A 6881-nucleotide genomic window follows, 5' to 3' on the forward strand; every position below is an offset into this window, starting at 1 on the left:
CGATGCATCCATAGCTACCTACAATGTGATTGTAGCAAAAAAAACAAAGAAGAAGGATCGATCGCAATGCAAAAAGAAGAGCCGATGGAAGGAAGAAAATTAACACAACCTTCTCTCATGGAACCCCCAACCCTTGAACTAAAAACCCTACTAACAGATCTAAAGTACGCATTTCTGGGGCAGAATAAGAAGCTGCCAGTAATAATTTCCTTTGCGTTCAATGTAGATCAAGAGAATGCATTGATGAGCATTCTCAAAAAGCATGTGCGAGCAATCGGCTGGACACTCGCTGATATAAGAGGAATTAGCCCCGCGTACTGCATGCACCACATTCATCTTGACGACGACCTGTGAACCCCGAATCCTAATTTCTCTACTTGAGTATGTTCCCTACTAAGACTAGTGTGATGAGTAGGTTGATGTGGAAACTAGTGTGGAATGGTAGAGGAAAAAGTGGAAATTTGAAGAAAAGAGGAAATTTGGAAGTTTAACTTTTGGGAAAAATTTGGAAATTTGGCTAAGTATAGAATTTTGTGTGTTGATGCGTTGAAAGAGTGGTTGGTGAAGGCATGCGGCTGGAGAAGGAAAAAGAAGATGATGCATTGGAAGACACACGAGTAGGCGAGGCATGCATGGAAAGGTAGCCCATGAATCGAGCAACCTCGGCCAGTGCCATGCCATGCGTCGAGCAGCCTCGGCTAGCGCCCATGCCATTGCATCGAGCAGCCTCAGTCAAACGACCTACCCATGCATCGAGCAGCTTCTCAACCGGATGCCCTACCAAATGTGTCGAGCGGGCACACCCATGCGTTGAGTGCCCTGCCATGTAGCCAAGCGCACAACCCATGCGGCGATCGAGCGAGCGATGGCCAGCATACGCCGCACGTCCATGCGTCGAAGCAACAAGCCTATGCGCCGAAGCACCCGACAAAGCATCAAGGCGTCGCACGCAGCCCATTGCGGCCAAGCACACCCAATGCATCGAGCGGCCAGCGCGCCCATGCGTCGAGTGACCAACCTATGCAGACGTGCCTATACGTTGGTGGTCAACACCATGCGCCCATGCCAGCAAGTTTTGTGCAATGCTACCTAGTGAGCCATGCATCGAAGATGAACGATCACCCTATGGTGTTGGTGATGGTTAGATTTCTTGCGAAGACTAGTTGAATTGTAATTGAGAGTGAATGGTTGCTTCTCATGTTATGTTTGATGATACTATAGCGACTTAATGCGAGATTGAGTGATGTGATCCAACTTATGTGTGGAACGACTAACCAAGAGGTTGGACGATATCAAAGAAGCAGCGGGAGAACATCATCAAAACCATGTCTTCTTGGGAGGAAAGCCTTAACTTAAGATTTGAGGTGGTGGCATCAGATTGGAGGTTCATGTGTTGGCAACGTGGGAGGAAGACACTAAGCTTCGATGATCATAACATTGCGTTGATGGGGTAAGAATGAGACACTTGGCCATGCAGCCAAGTAGGTGGTGTCAACTCTGGAGAAGGTTTGGATGCCTATAAATAGGGCCAAAAGACTTCATTTTTAGATCACATTCAGAAATACAGCAAAAAGACTGGGAGAGTTGAGCAAACCTTGCGTTGGAGCCAAATCTATGCGTTAGTCATAGAGGACGCATTGGATAGTGAGGTCTGAAGAGGCTGCATCAACTTGAAACGAGGAGTTCTCCCAATTTACTCCTGCGTTTGGAGTGATTTTAAATCCACTTGAAAGCTCTGAAAGTATAGTTTTCAGGGTAGGGCTTCCAGAAGAAAATCTCGAAGGGATCGGGCTGGAAATGGAGAAGAAGACAGAAGGGTCAAGCTGTTAGATCAGTTTGGGCCAGTCTTGAAGATTCTGTGATTTCGGCCAAACCACGAAAAGTTATTAGTTCAAATTTTAGGGTAATCTTCCTGAGATATTTTAGAATATGTTTGTAGAAATAAGTATCTCAAAATAAGATTTAGAACTATGAGTAATTTGAGCTGTAATTTGAATCTGAATTCTAGGGCTGAAAAGGGTGCCCGAGGTAGAAAAGGGAGCTACTAGAGTGAAAAGCTCCTAAGACATCAAGGTGAGTGGCTAAAATGTTTTGACTAAAACATTTGCTTAAAATTTTTTATTACAACGTGTTATAAAAAGCATGTTGTAAAGAAGATTATTCTCATGCCATCTAGTTTTACAAAGTGAATTCCAAGCAAACCATGAGTTATATTTTAAACGCATGCATGTGTGAGAAATTGTTGAAAAGTGATTTATATGTGTTAAATATACTCAACATGTGTTAGTACCTTTAAAGCCATGTTTTTATATGTGTTATATTTTACATGCTTTAAAGAGAAAGTCATTTATGACTAGTTTTACTTAAAACGCGATATCGAAGGACATTTGAGAAGGTATTCGCCAAACTAGATACTGAAGGACATTTGAGAAGGTATCTATTGGTACTGAAGGACGTTTGAGAAGGTACCAAACAACCAGATACTGAAGGATGTTTGAGAAGGTATCTGAACAGAAGTACCTAAGGTATGACGGTACTTAGTATGGCCACGTGCACGTAGGTAGTTAGGGTCAGAGATTGAGCAAAAGGGTTCTCTCTTGACTAGCAGTTGGTGTTGGGATTGTTTTATACACAGTAAGGGTTATTCTCAACTGAGAAATAGTTTTACCATTTTATGATTAAAACTTTTTTATATGTTTTATGCTTGGAAAATGTTTATACTACAGTACAAGTACTGTAAAAGCTTATATTTCAATTAAACTCTTTATTGAGAATTTGCATGAGAATCAATTATCTTTCTTAAGTCACTCACTGGGCCCAAGCTCACCCTGTTTTCAAATATTTTCTTTTTCCCACCCACAGGTAGCGATCAAATCCTCTGAAGATAGCTCTGCATCTGCTCTGCCTCTAAAGGAATAAGAGATATGTAACCCGTCGGTTTACGTGGTTACTGTTAATATTGTACACATGTTACTGTTGTTCATATAGGGACCAGAGTTTTTGGGTTTTGGGGACTTGTAAATCTAGTGTTGTATTGACTCTAAATATGTTATGTTTCTAAATTAATAAATTGTTGGCCTAAAGACATTCTGCAGTATATAGTTTATATTTTGGTATCAGAGTTATTCCGCAAGAGTTATTAGGCAATAAGTGTCAGCCAAAGGGTTGATAACTGCTGCAGACACGCCCTTCTCTAGCCTAAGAGGGTGGTCTGGGATGGGGTGTGACAGCTTGGTATCAGAGCAAAGGTATACGTAAACTTGGGAAAGGTTTGAGCTAGTTTAGTATTAAAGCATAAGGTATTGGGTGAAAGAGAGGGTTCATGCATTAGATTAAGTCCCATAGATAAGTCCCTAACATGTGTACTTAATAATTAGGCAAAGATGCTGAGGAGAAGTGGAAAGCGGAGCAAGCAGACTGAGGAGAGGAATGTTGACCCTATCAGTGGAGGTCCTGAAGTTGGACGAGACCCAGATCCAAAGGGGAAAAGAGTTAGAGACTCAGTAGAGTAGGAAGCAACTTCTGCAAACGAGTCGAGTACACCAAGGGTAGATGTAGAACCCCAGATGGAGGATTGAGTATTTGATAGAATCACTCAAAGATTGGCGGCGAGTGTAGGATTGATTCGGAACAATCCAGAAAAGAAATTCGGCATCGAGAGGTTGAAAGCTTTAGAAGCCACGACGTTCGATGGAGCCACAGATACATTAGATGGTGAGATCTGGTTAGATTTGATTGAGAAATGTTTTAAGGTTATGAGATGCCCTGAGGACCGTAAGGTCGAGTTAGCGGCATTCTTGCTGCAGAAAGGGGTTGAGAAGTGGTGGAAAGTGATAGAGGCTAGAAAAAGTAGTTCGAAAACTATGACTTGGTCTGAGTTCAGACAAGTATTTGAGGATAAATACTACCCTGGTTCTTTTAAAGAAGGAAAGAGGGAAGAATTCCTTAGGCTAACTCAGGGAGTGATGACGATTGCTGAGTATGTACAAAGATTTATTGAGTTATCTCAGTATGCCCTTTCAATCATCGCAGAAGAGAAGGGGAGGTGTAGGAGATTTGAGAATAGCCTAAGAAGAAAAATGCGTACACCCATTACCTCTACATCCAATTGAGTGAATTTCACTCAGTTAGTTGAGATCGCTATCCCAGTAGAGCAGAGTGTAGCAAGGGAAGATGTACTCCAGCCAGGTGAAGGACAATTTAGAATGCCTGGAGAAACGCGAAGTAGGAGATTTAGACCCCCGTTCTCTGGACAATCGGGTATAAGGAGCTTTGGAGGCATGAGCCAACAAAGTTTAAGTCGAAAGAGGTCAAGACCTGTAGTTGGACAGAGTGGTAGATCAGTATCAAGTTGTGCTAGCGAGTCAGTAGCTAGTACAGGGAGGAAACCACTTTATGTAAACTATGGTAGACCTCATACAAGAGTATGTAATGGCAATAGGAATGTATGTTTCCAATGCAGACAAATGGGGCATTTCAAGAGAGATTATCCTCAGCTAAGTCATGGAGGCAAGAATGAGCAAAGAGGAGTTACACAGACTATAAACCAACCTAGAGCGACCGGAACTAAAGGTGAGGGATCCGGTGTAGCTAAGCAGAAAGGGGTAGTTGGACGACCCCAACAGCAATAGCAACAGTAGCAGCAGCAGGGTAGAGTATACGTTATGACACACCAGGAAGCGGAAGAGGCTCCAGATGTCCTAACTGGTACGATAACATTATGTAATCAATCCGCTTATGCATTATTTGATCCTGGTGCTACGCAATTATTCATATCTATCATGTGTGCATTACATATAGATAGAGTGCCTGAGCGTATGAATGACGATTTGTTTATCTCTACACCTGTATGAGATACTCTAGTTGTACATGAGTATTAAAAGAATTGTGAAGTAATTCTTGGAACTCAGAGTTTTTGGGTTGACTTGATTCCATTAGAATTACTAGAATTTGATGTTATCCTAGGTATGGATTTCCTAAGTAAACACTATGCCACTATGGATTTTTTTAAGAGAGAAATAATGTTTAGGAAACTAGGTGAAAAAGAAATAACCCTAGTGGGAAGTAAAAGACCCAGTGTGTCGCCTTGGGGAGCGCTAGTCTTGTTTGTTAAGAAGAAACACGGTACTCTTAGATTATGCATAGACTATAGACAGTTGAATAAGGTGACCATTAAGAATAAGTACCCATTGCCTCGTATAGATGATCTCTTCGATCAGTTAAAGGGATCCATAGTGTTCTCTAAGATAGATTTGAGATCGGGTTATCAACAGTTGAAGGTGAAAGACACAAATGTTTCAAAGACTGCATTCAGAACTAGGTATAGACATTATGAGTTCCTAGTAATGTCGTTTGGATTGAAAAATGCTCCTGCGTTATTTATGGACTTGATGAATACGATATTTCATCATTATTTGGATCAGTTTGTGATAGTTTTCATAGATGATATACTAGTGTATTCTAATAGTGCAGAGAAGCACAAAGAACATCTGAGGATGGTGTTACAGATTCTAAGAGAAAAGAAGTTATATGCCAAATTTAGTAAGTGTGATTTTTGGTTAAATCAAGTCGTATTCTTTGGGCATATAGTTTCAGCTGACGGAGTTAACGTTGATTCCCAAAAGATAGAAGCAATAGTTAATTGGGAACGACCCCTGAATGTAACTGAAGTATGCAGTTTTCTAGGTTTAGTAGGCTATTATAGGAGATTCGTGGAGGGCTTTTCTAAGATAGCTTTACCATTGACAAACCTGGCCAGAAAAGATGTGAAGTTTGAGTGGTCGCCAGAATGCGAGCATAATTTTCAATTACTGAAATAGAGGTTAGTGTCAACACCAATATTAACTCTACCTACACCAGGTAAAGAGTTTAAGGTCTTTTGTGATGCATCCCGACAAGGGTTAGGATGTGTGCTGATGCAGGAAGGAAAGGAAGTAGCTTATGCTTTTTGACAGTTAAAGAAGCATGAATGTAACTACCCTACACATGATTTAGAATTAGCAGTAGTTGTGTTAGCTCTAAAGTTGTGGAGACATTACCTGTTTGGTGAGCGATGTCATATATTCACGGATCATAAAAGTCTAAAGCATATCTTTGATTAGAAGGAACTAAACTTGAGACAAAAAAAATGACTTGAGTTAATCAAGGATTATGACTGTACCATTGACTATCACCTAGGTAAAGCAAATGTAGTAGCTGATGCCTTAAGTCGAAAAACCAGATCAGCTAAAGCTAGTATCAATTTAGTGAATGGTACACTGATTCATGAGTTGTATAATGCTAGAGCAGCATTATCAATCGGTCAAAAAGGAGGGTTATTAGCTTCATTTCAAGTGCGTCCTACGCTCGTAGAAGATATTCTACGTGAGCAATTAAAGGATTCTGATTTTTCAGAAGTTACCTGAAGAAGTAGACAAAGGATTGAGGATGGACTACCAATTAAGAGCTGACAGAGTGCTATTGAAAGAAGGTAGGTTATGCGTACCTAATGACTTATCACTTAAACAAGCTATTCTAGAGGAAGCACATAGTTCGACCTATGCTATGCATCCGGGCAGTACGAAGATGTACAGAACATTAAAGAGATCGTACTGGTGGCCTGGTATGAAAAAAGAGATAGCAGAGTATGTTGATAGGTGCCTAATATGTCAACAAGTTAAACCAGACAGACAGAGGCCAGTAGGATTACTTAATCCACTCCCAGTACCAAAGTGGAAATGGGAGCATATTACAATGGATTTCCTGTTTGGATTACCTAAGACACCAGCGAGCTATGATGGTATATGGGTAATTGTGGATAGATTGACAAAAACGGCTAAGTTTTTACTGTTTAAGTTACTTATACCCTAGACCAATTAGCTAAGTTGTATGTTGATCGAGTC

Source organism: Benincasa hispida, chromosome 12, assembly GCF_009727055.1.
Source record: "Benincasa hispida cultivar B227 chromosome 12, ASM972705v1, whole genome shotgun sequence".
Lineage (NCBI taxonomy): Eukaryota > Viridiplantae > Streptophyta > Magnoliopsida > Cucurbitales > Cucurbitaceae > Benincasa > Benincasa hispida.